This window comes from Macrobrachium rosenbergii, chromosome 9, assembly GCF_040412425.1.
Source record: "Macrobrachium rosenbergii isolate ZJJX-2024 chromosome 9, ASM4041242v1, whole genome shotgun sequence".
In the NCBI taxonomy this organism is placed as follows: Eukaryota; Metazoa; Arthropoda; class Malacostraca; order Decapoda; family Palaemonidae; genus Macrobrachium; species Macrobrachium rosenbergii.
The window spans coordinates 2,489,912-2,501,922 of record NC_089749.1 but is presented as its reverse complement, the minus strand read 5'-3'; the positions used below and the strand labels follow the sequence as shown (position 1 = coordinate 2,501,922).

Here is a 12,011-nt window from a genome sequence, read left to right as displayed (position 1 = left end):
TCTAATTTTAGATTATCGAAATTACAGAAAAATAACCTTGAAATAGCAAAACAAATCAATAGTGAAACAAACTAACACCCGCCACATTTCTACCAGCAAATTGCGGGGAAGGACACTATTTTTTTTTTTTACATAATTGCCTATTTAAAACCAATACCACAAAATATAATCACCTATTGTAAAAACCAATCGAACATTCTTGTTTAGGGGCCGTTCAAAAATTACAAAACTGTTTTTGGTAATTTTTTACCCCCCTCCCCCCTTGTCACGCCTCATAAAATGTCTAGACACCCCCTCTAGAAAGTTATGTATCATCTAGTACCCCGTACCCTGAATTACTAGGTTTCCCTTTTTTTAAGACAATAATACTGTATATTAAAGTCTATCCTAATACCTAGAAATTATTACCTTTAGGTTTTTCTTAGTACTTATGATATTAAAGAATCACAAATTTGAAATGAAAATGTTCTCTTATGCCATGTTTAGAAGAGGATTAATTTGATATTTTCCTAGGTCATATTTATGCATAAAGTAGAGAATGTCGGAGCTCAGAAAAGGGATGAGTGTGATATTGCTCTATATCATGTAATATGTACATATAGTAGAAAATGTTGAAAACAAAAAGGGTCGAGTTTGTGATATTTTTTCAAACAATTATGCAAAAAAAAATTAAATACTATATTCTCAATATGTCTGTTGCAGAATCTACTATATCTCTTTTGTCCTTGTACATTTACATCTTTTCAAAAGGAAAAAATCTGAAAATGCTAAGTAACTTATGGCTGCCCCCTCCCCCAACCCTGTCACTCATAATACATCACCATACACCAGCCCCCCGCCCCCAAGGCGTTACGTAATTTTTGAACGGCCTCTTAAAGCCATCAATACAATGCTAAGGTAAAGCAACATTTACAATCACTTTAAATACACATTCACTCAGATGCTATAACTAGTCTATCCTTAACAAAAAGCTCTGATATTCAGGACTGAGTACATCAAGTCATGGGTTCGCTGCGATGTCGGTCAGTCGTGTTTGTGCTTTTTGTGCAAGACTAATGGCAGCACATGCATTGGTGAATTTAGTGTTGGTGTCGGGTAGGATATTGGTGATGGCGTTTTTGCGGTATGTAGTGTTGGTGACTGCTAGGCTGTTGGGTATAGCTAGAAGGTTGAAATTGCGTTTGAAGTTAGACTTCTTCGTTAGGTACGGATGCAGTGTTGGTGTTGGCAATTATGTTGGTTATGGTACTTTTGGCATTTAATGTTGATAGTAATAAAGAATCAGTAAGGTAGAGATATATCCTAATAAAACAAATGCTTTGAGAGAGAGAGAGAGAGAATTTCCAAAGTTTAAATTGAAATTTTTTTTTTTTTTTACTTCAAGAGCAGTAATCTGTAATTAAACTGGAAACGTCTTGCTAAAACCACATCAAAAGTGTGAAGGGAAGGAATCTTAAGTTTGTGAATAGAGAGCCTCTCTTAAGGATAAAATGTTATATCCCCATCTGTAAAATATCACCGAAGTGGTATAAAGTTGTCGCAATGCTTAATCAAATACACAATCAAATACACAAATATAAGTGCTAAATTTGCTGCTAAACCTTTGAACCACGACTAGATTCTATAAAAGCAAACCTTCTGAAAGTACAAATATTTGGAAGCAAATTTTGTCTGAGGTTCTTTCATGTGTTTTGCTTATACACCTTGTATACAATCAGCCGAACTATAAAAGTCTAAGATATTGCTAAATACTGCTAAATGTTAACTTAAATCATATTCGTAAATATTGAATTGTTAATTATAAATTGCTAAATGTTACTGATATTAAATATAAACTGCTGAATACTAAATCCCATTATATGTTACTGATACTGATAAATAGATTCATATATATATTCATAGTACAATTTTCATTCTTTCTGGAACCTTGCTCTAATTTTTATATAATCAGTCTTCTAATAGCTCCATGAAATATCTATAAGTTCTGCTTCAACAAATTTCTATTCGACCAAAATGATTATTCGACATGACTAGACTGAGAGCACAAGACGGTCAGTTCGTTCGTTAGGTGCAAAATATAATGGGTTCGACGAGGCCTGAGGCAAGCCTGAATGAGCTGCAAGCCACTTGGTCTGATGTCTTGAAGGATGTCTTGAAGGATGAGTTAATTCTCCCTGGTCTTGAAATGCGGTTGAATCATCTTGTCAACGAAGGTGATCTGCAACAAGAAAACTTTTAGTCTTGTTTCAATTACCCCTTCAGTTAAGTATAAACTAATGAGGATCAGCGAACCTCAGTCTGAGAGCCCCTGTTTCAATGGTTAATTTCCAAGTATCTAATGTTTATTAGTTACACACATTTTAGTTTCATAAAGTTCCAGATTTATTGTCATGCTTCAAAACTGGACATTACTTCCTGTGTATCAACATTTTTAAGGCGATTGTATGCTTAGAGCAGATCAAACTCAGAACAAATAGAGGTAAATTGATTCCCACGAGGCATAAATGTTTTTATCAATGTGTTTTAGAAAAAAGATATCCCAATGTTGGTTTTGTCAATCTTCATTGAACTACAACTTTCACTTTAAAGTTGCTCAGTACGAGAAATTGTAACACGGCCCAGATTTTCTTAGTGGGGGATTCAAATCTGAGTAAATTTAATAGTATCCTTTGGAATTCCTTAATGGACTTGAACATCCAGGATTTCAAGTGTTTTTACGTATGTAGGGTTTTGCTATGTTCTGGGTCAGTTATGCATTATATGAAAAAGGTTTAACTGAGCGTTAATCACTCTCCAAAAGCAATTTCCCTCCTAAAAGAATTTTCTACTGCTGACCCCGACTGATACCGACAAAGTTAACCAAGAGTGTTTAGCTTTACTTAAGCTATGTCAAGACTACGCAAATAGGCAGAACTAGTTGAAAATATAACAAAGTAAGTTGTCATACAATCTTAAAATATAGCTCCGACTAAACTTTATAAAATTGTAAAGCCTAAGTAAACTAACAGACCATTACGTCAAAAAAGTACAGTAAAAGTCAAGTAGCCTACAACTGCTCTACAGGAGTGTCTAATTCAGTTCCATGGTTGCCTCGTAATGTTCCCTTTTGGTTACAGAAAAATCATATTTTGCAAGTTTGTTGCATGGACATTGAAGCCTAAGAATGGTTTGCTGTGATGAATTGTATTTTCGCTTATAAATCTTCTGCTGGAGACAAGGCCCAAGAGTATTATTCAATTAAATCTACTAGGGGGCAAGTCCCAAAAATCTGGTTTTCTTCCGCGCGTAAGAACGTCATTTTTCAATGTAAGCCACTGATTTTCTTATATCCACTCAACTTCCACTTCCATATCGGACAATTGAAGTTGGTCATTTCAGTGCGTCAGGTTATCAGGACTTCCTTGGAGTTTCACGTTCAACGTTTACATTACCTAGTTAAGTTTTTGGTATTTGCTTTTCTATAAACTCTCCAATACTGTTGAATAGTCAGTTTTCAAGTAACACGTTTAATCAAACTTTCAGCTTCCATTTCAATGTTCCCTTACACTCTAATGCCGATATTTTTAGTGTTCACTCCTAGGCAAGTGCTGTAACTACCTATCAGTAATAAGTTACATTATCACATAAGTGCTATTTATTAACTCCAGGTTTTTTGTTTAAGAACTGCAAATGGCTATGAAATTAAATCTTGATGAACTGAGAGGTTCCAGTAATCACTAAACACAGCTAACATTGTCAGTTTACCCCTTAATACAATTATGGGAAAAATATTCAGAAATGTTATTTACAGGAAATTCTCACTCATGATCTTAGTCATTTCACAGTCTTGGGATTTTAAACCTAGCTTTTTGAAAGTAAGTTAGTGACCATTTCAGATTTTCTAGACAAAGTTGATTAGAAAAACACTAGTTTTTTCATCATTGTCAGTAACCGTCAGATTTTTGACAAAGTTAATTGGAAAAATTATTTCGTCTAGTCATAAAAAGGGTTTATTTAAAAAATTTTCATTAAGCACGTCAATTTTAGTTACGGCTGATCTATACAGAAACCATCACCAAAACATAAGAAAAAAATGTGAAATTTTTAATGTATTAATGACCAAATTAGTATTCAGTATTAGGTTTCTTTATAAACTACTTACTTCAAGAACGAAGTTATGCAGTCTTCATAAACTACTCTTGGCGCCATCAAAAAACTTTTTCGATAAAGAGGCTGTTCCATAGATACAGTGGTGGTACTACTGACCAGCGAAAAATCTGTAAAGGACAAGTACAAAAATTAACCATTGACATTAACTCAGTAATTCAGTAAAAATTAAAAGGGGCTCTAACCTCACCACCTGTGCTGTTGAAAGATACACCATTTTCAACGGAGAATTTATATATGAGCGCTGCTTAAACGCTTTCGTTCCATTTCCTGGGCTACCTTAGTTTACAAGGTATTTGTTTTGTTTCCTGTTGCCCTGATAATCTATCATTGTTTTCATCCTTTATTTTTAATTCAATAAGCGTTCCATATACTGTATGGAAGAGCTACCCCACTCTTGATCGTTGTTATTGTGCAGTACATATTTTTATGGGCTATAATTTAACATTACATTCATGTGTCAGTTTCTCAAAATCCTTAAGTTTCTCTTCAAGCTTTAGCACCAAACCTGATTTCTTAAACAGTTCACTAGCAAGTAACTTTCGGGACTGTCAGCAGACTTTTCCTTCAGAATTCAATATTTGACATGCTATTGTTAGTTTACCAGTTACAATGAACTAAAAGCAATCACTTTCACAACTTTATATTACACTAGTTGATGGTATACTTCATTGGATCTGTTTTGTTAATTCATTGCTCACTTCTTAATATCAATTAAAACAATATCAATTATTAAAAGAATTTTCATCAAAATCAAAACGATGGCGAAATTTTCATCAAAAACCAAATTATGAGAATACCAAAGAACTATTTCATCAAAATCTTGGAAGAACGATGGCAACTTTGTAAATCTTGAAATTAAGTCTCCACAATAAAAATACCTAATAGGTTCCCTGTAAAACAGTCCTCTGAAAACATTCAGCTTTAACTTATCCAGCTTCCGATCTTTATAAATAATCTAAGTCAATTTCACGTAAATCGATTCTGCAGAAATTTACAGTTATCGTGACAATTACAGCTCAAACTAATTAAAAAAATTTATGACGTACTATTTTCAAACCCATACCTGGTCGTGCAACTAATAAGCAGCTTCTACAATCCACTGCAGCAACCGTAATAAAATCTACTTAACTGGTAGGTGGGACATTGTATTATGCTAGAAACTTAATCGGAAGTGACAATCTTTCTTGTAATCTATAATAGGAAACTAAACAATGATCGAGGATATACATTAAAACCAAATTATTACAGCCATTTAAATATCGAATTTCGAGAAGCTACAACTCAAACTTGCCAGGATCCAACGGTAGTGGCTCTTTAAAAAAACAACCCTAGCATCAACATCTCAGCACGGCCGAACCACAGAGGAGAATTCACCATTACTCCAAAAGACCGAGCAACAGTCGATCTCCTGAAGGACAACACAGAATTTCTGTTACTGAACCCAAATGAGAGGCTAAACAAGGCCATCGTCTGTAATCACCCAACAGAGCTCCCTCTGGATCCTCTTCTGGAGCTCCCCCATATTGTGAACGCAGAGAGGTGTTTAACCAGATACAAAGCACCTTCACGGAAGATCCTTACCACCTTCAGAGGACCAGTCCCGAGCAAAGTATGGCTTAGGACATGGGGATATTTCCCCACAGAGGAATACACGCCAGAGCCTGTCAGGTGCTACAGATGTCAGCGTTATTGTCATCATCAAGAACGTTGCAGAGGCCCTGCAATCTGCACAATCTGTAGCAAGAAGCACGAAACGAAATTGTTTCGAGGAACTGAAAAAAGGGGAACCTACAACCCCCAAGTGCCCCAACTGTTCTGAGCGTTATCATGCGTGGTTAAAGCGATGCAGTGCTCGATTATCCCGCATTGTACAGTTGAAAGCAAGAGCCAACCTGCCAAAACTACCTCCTATAGCAACACCTGCTCCCAGACCAACGACACCACCAGAGCCACGGGTAGAAACGACCGAACAAGTGGTTGAAGCAGCGCCTGTTGTGTCACGATATAGGGACTCACTGAGCAGCCAACACCACCAACCCCTCAATCTACCCCTAACCCAGAACCTCAAGCCTCTTCCCTTCCTCCTCAACCTACTCCTAATCCCGTCATCGAACCTCAGCCTCAAGCCCGGAAATACAACAGCCATAGGTACTTTTCTCAACTTTAGACCTCCTTGGTGCCCTAACCAAAGGCGTGAAGATACGGTGTAAAAACCCAAGTAGAACCACAAGCACTGGGAAAAAAGACCCGGAAATAGAAAAAGGATTTTCTTATTGGTACGCGATCTGTTCGAAATAATCTGCTACCATCATTACCTTTCTCCTGCCGGGGATACCCTCAGACAGCAGCTCCGAGACATGTACTCTATGTGGTTAATCATTTGATTAGCAACTATCCCGTTCCTTCCACTTAAAGCCTTCCTTTACCCTTTTTTGGCCGCCTCACGTCTAACGACCGAAATTTTCCAACTATCGCTCTAACTACCACTTAACTATTACTTCTATTTGTGTTGCTTTCCCTAAAACTTAAAATTCTTCATTTCCCTCCATCGATCCCTACCACTAAAAGATCGATGATCCTTTCTGTTTTGCAAAGTAAGTTAAATATGGGATTAAATCTCCATAGATTTTCTGTTTTTCTGATTTTTCTCAGACGATAAACATTTCATTTTCCTTACTTGCTATCTGCCACTTGCCAGGACTCGCTACTATCGCTCTCTCTCTCCAACTGACGGGTGCCTTAGGGCTCAAAGAGGTTCGTAACCTCGCCTGTTAACCTTTCATTCACACCATTTCACTGGCACGCCCATAAATCACAAATAACGTAATCACCGTCATATCCTTAATTTTACCTGCACATCAAAAAATGACTTACGGGCTGCTCTATGAGCAAGAGCCCATGCTGGCATAAAGCCAGCTTAACAGCTCATAGAATTCAAAAGGCACTTTGATATATAAATTGAGTTACCCCTTAAATATTCTATGAAAACTATAAAACCACCAAATTACTTTGTGGCTCATAATATATACCAAACAGATCAACTCGCAGAGCTTGGTATTAAGTTTAAATCTGAAAGCTTTCCAAGTCCTGCTCAAAAATTAGTGCCGAGAGAGAGAGAGAGAGAGAGAGAGAGAGAGAGAGAGAGAGAGAGAGAGAGAGAGAGAGAGCGAGCTTTTGGGCAATAAGATGGTCATTACCTCAAACCAGTTTTACAACGCTATTAGCGAATGCAAACCCTGTAATTCAGCACCATCATAGGGATATGAAATTTATCAAGACTTACGTCACAAAATTTACTTCCCAAGGCTCAAGAGTGATACTACTCAATCGTGCCGATTTTAATGACTTACTGCGGAATATAGAATATGAAGATTTAACCTTACTCCCAAGCCTCAAGTTAATAGGGGAAATTCATGGGCAAACAATTCTGTTATTCAATCAATCTAAAATGTTTCAGTATCCACCACCAAGCTAGAAACTATCAAAGCAAAATGTGACTAGTGTCTGACCCTGTTAGCTTTCCGAAAACGAGCATGAAAACCACCTGACTATGTTACTGTACTAACGTTTTTATGGGAAGGATCCTATCTACTCTTTCAGGCCACAGGAATCCGTTTCCACTTCACACTTTACTTCACTCGGATTTAGCAACCTGTCAGGCTGATATACCAATGGAACTACCTCTTACATTTTCACTGTGGTCAAAAGGCAACATTCTGCCACTTTCATATTACAGAAAAAAAACTGATATTTGAAAAAGTACACTCAAATGGATAAACAAAACATAATGGAGAGCAAGTTAATGGCTCGTGCGATACGAACGTCTCTGTACAGGTCTCTCTCTTTACACCCAAATATGTACTAGTTATAAGACCCAAGCAATCTATGGAATGAGAATATTACATCACAGGCGCAAAGAATGTGTATCGGTAAATAAAAATATAACTTGAAAACCTTGAAAACTTTCGTACCACAGTCGCTTATAAGCCTATACGTCATTACCAGTTGCCAGAATATACCCAGCTGATGGAAAACATAGGGATATGAGAATATAACATCATAGTAAATTTTGGATGATCCGATACGTCACGAACAGTTCTTAAGAGCTAGAAAGCAGTTTACTTATTGGTAATATTGAAATAACTATAAACGTATTGACAAAAAAGGAGCAGTTCTACTGCATGGATACAGTATAAACTAACCAGCAAGAGCAATGCAGTAAAAAGCAATTGAACATTAGTACTGATGACTAAAAAAACCTTAGATGGATTTTCGAAAATACATTACGTAAGAGGGATTTGTGCTGATCCCTTAAGCCAACAAGGGACTTGAGCTCCCGTGTAGGCGCGAAAACAGTTCAATCTAAACCATTAACTAAAACAAGCTTCCCTACAAGGAACCCAGTGCAAAACTTCAATCACACATTATATCAACACATGAACATAACAATCGTAAACACCACAACGAATGAACTTTAATCAATATTTTGAATAGTAGCTCAGCTTTCAAAAGCTGGACAGCAATTGACCTTCCTGCTTCAGTTTCCTAGATGGTTCTGATCTCTTCTTTACCAAGCAACAAGCAAACCAATGTAATCTGCGGGTCGAATTAAGGATACGCATGCTTGCCTCAAGTAGCAGTAATTCTTGTTCTTCTAGTGACTAAGTTATCCAGAGGACAAGAGCCCTTAATTATCTAGACCCAAGTATCCTTTATGAAGTCCAGCAAAAGATTATACTACAATACTGAGAATAATGTTAATATAGTAACCTAAACAGTCTACATTTGGTGTTATGTATACCGACCATTATGGTTTTGGGTTCGTCCCTTTAGAACGTGGCTGTGATGTTCTATTTGCCAGTTTTAGGAGTTGAACGAAACTACAACGGTTTACCATTAGGTATTAAAATAAACTTTTCTAGCCATTCAGGAATACAGTAAAGGTCATAATCCCCGAATATTTGTGAAAAACTAACGATAAGTTAATTGCTCAGATTTCTTACATTTAAGATATTCTTTAATGGTGTGATGTATTGACAGGTTCCCCTCACAAACAGTGATTTAAGACAAAACAATAGACAAGCATACTGTGCCTTCAAGTACAGTTGGATCTATAAAAACTCAATCACACCTTTCACTTTACCAAAGTCCCAGAAAAACACGCTACAGCAAGGACACTTCCGGATTCACTGACATTACACTTCAACATTAGCAAGTTCCCAAACTTGTCGGTGTTTAGACGGGCGACCAGAAGTAACTGCCAGGGCGCCATAGGGGAAAGCGATACCATGCTTATTACTGATCCTGAGATATAAATTAGAGTGCCGTAGCCCAGGTAAAATTCTAACGGGAAGAACCAGCTGTCGCCCTACCAGTTTCAAGACGCCATTTGTCATATTCTCGCCACACACCAATGAGCTGAATACCAGGCTATGCTTTATCAGTATTAATTTTTGACGTTTTCCTGACGTTCTTGACTGGCTTTACAGTTGAATGTTATTTTACTTGCTTTAAAGAATTTCATATATTTTGTCGGCCGGCTGTAACTAAACTGTAATTGACCTTTGAAGGCTACATGGTACCAACTGGTCCCCTGCACCAACCTATACAGCTCAAAGGTAAATTACAGTTTAGCTACAGCTGACCAGCAAAATATTACCTTAATCTCTTGTAAAGCAAGTAAAATAACATAGAAAAGCATCAACTGCCATAGTCTAGCTCGACTGGACACTCTTCAAAGCTTTTGGTCAAGGCGAAGAAACAAACAGGTGGCGGAAAGGTGCTTCGCGCCTTATCCGCATTTTGAAATATTCTTGGCAAGCTCGTATGTTCTGGCAGGAGGTATTTTTTTGCTGCGCATGCCAGCCACGTGGGTTACAGAAAGTGTAAAAAGAATATTACTTTAAAACTCTTGTAAAGCAAGTAAAATAACAGGAAAACGTCAATTGCCACAGCCTAGCTCACCTCGGAACACCGACTTAGAATACTAGTCTCTCAATTGGAGGCATCGGGTGATTGACTCACCTGTAAGACTGCGCATGCATGATAGGGCCTGGAATCAGCAGTACTAGTAATGCATGAAAAGTGCCTTTGGCTACCTCTGTCCATTTATTTGCCCCTTTTTTTTACGCTTGTTTTTCGTGTTCCAAATGACATGTATAACAAGAAATACAACAATAAGGTGCCCAAACCTTTTCCCAAGTTATTTACCCCGCCTAAAACCCTGAATCCCCAACGGGTCCCCCTTGCCGTTAGCTATTCTCGAAAGTGTTTAACCCCACCCAAAACCCCGATTCCCAACGGGTCCCCTTTACCGTCGGCTACAGTTCTAAGATAATATACAGCTTAATTACAGCCGAGCAACAAAATATTTTAAATTTTTGTTCAGCAGGTAAATTCCTATAGAAAAATGTCAACTGCCATAGTCTAGCTCACCGTGGACAGCCAGCTTAGATCTACCCCTTTGAACACTAAGAATAAGTACTAACACTAGCTAGGGGCCTCATACACCTGTACTACTCGCTAGCATCTAAAATCTTTCAGAAATAACCACCAGCCATTGTAAATAAAGCAGTGATGCTAAGTTTACAAGAACTCAAATTTCATACTCATGACTTCATAAGGTTTAAAAATATCTTTGGCATGAAGTCATAGCATTGGCAAATTATGACGGAAAGCAGACAAACTAAGATACCGTGTTCGCAAAGTTCAAAGAAATTAAAATTTAGATTTCAGATAAAAACGACAAAGGCTTGAGCAGACCATGGCTACAGTTCTGCGGATAAGTACATTACGATTAAGGAATTGCAGATAAAACTACTATGCCTTTCCTTAAAATCATAAAAAATTATTAATCATAAACCACTGTTTTGAAAATTAAGAATCTCCTTTACAGAGCAATTTGCCCCCTGTGACAATTGAAATCCAGCAGTCATCAGTGTCACTAGTCACTTAACAGAAACTGTTTATAATTTCTATATCAAAGTTTTCAAGATTCTAAAACTGCAAAGAAATACCTCATACCACTTCTTGTCTAACCAAACGGACAGACCACCTCTCGTCTAACCAAACAGACCGAGTTCATACATTTGACATAACCAAAAGCAGGTCTCCTCCTGCCAAGAAAAAACCGACCAACAAGCCCTGTATACCGTTTCTTTGCTAAGGCCTTACCTTACGTATGTTCGCAGAAAGTATTTCACCATCCAACACTCAGAACATGAACATTAAATTTTCAATGAAAAATACTTCTGTACTAAAATTTACGAAGAATGTATCCAAAACTAAATAAACTAAGTTTCACCTTAAATTTCTCAGAACACTTTCAGCACAGCACACAAATACAAAATGACCGGATACAAACTAGGAGCTAAACTAAAACTTCTTTTCCTGAAAACCTCATCGTCTCTTTCGCCAATCACAAAAGCCCAAGTCCTCACTTTCAAACAGAGGGAGAGAAAACGACCTCTGATTGGCCCAGGTAACAAACAAAGGATCTTGGAGTCAAACGACAATTCCAGGAATCTTACATCACCTCAAGTAACACTGACATCTGTTGAGAGCGAAAGAAACCAAACAATGAAAATAGCAAAGCTACAGTAAATATATGGAATAAATGACCCATATGAAAAAATACGTTGTTTTAGGCAGCATCTGAATGTCAGGATTTATGAAACATTGTCCATTGCCCATTTTTCATTTAGTGTGCAGTTGACCTAATTATCTAATAAAAATCTTTTGATTTTGTACGAAAACATCATGTTCCAAACACTATAAATTAAAATAAGCTATATTTTTAAATTAAAAATAAAGGTACCATGATGTCATTTTTAAACAAAAACAAAATGTTCCTTGATATTAAA

At 37.1% G+C, this 12,011-nt stretch overlaps 1 long non-coding RNA gene across 1 annotated transcript; it reads right to left on the bottom strand.

Moving 5' to 3' along the window:
* Positions 1-568: 568 nt before the first annotated feature.
* Positions 569-11,587, bottom strand: LOC136841361 (uncharacterized). Its single transcript, XR_010853906.1, has 3 exons — positions 11,323-11,587; positions 4,142-4,256; positions 569-2,218 (listed from the first exon to the last, which is right to left on the bottom strand). It is a non-coding gene; the product is annotated as an uncharacterized lncRNA (long non-coding RNA).
* Positions 11,588-12,011: the final 424 nt, after the last annotated feature.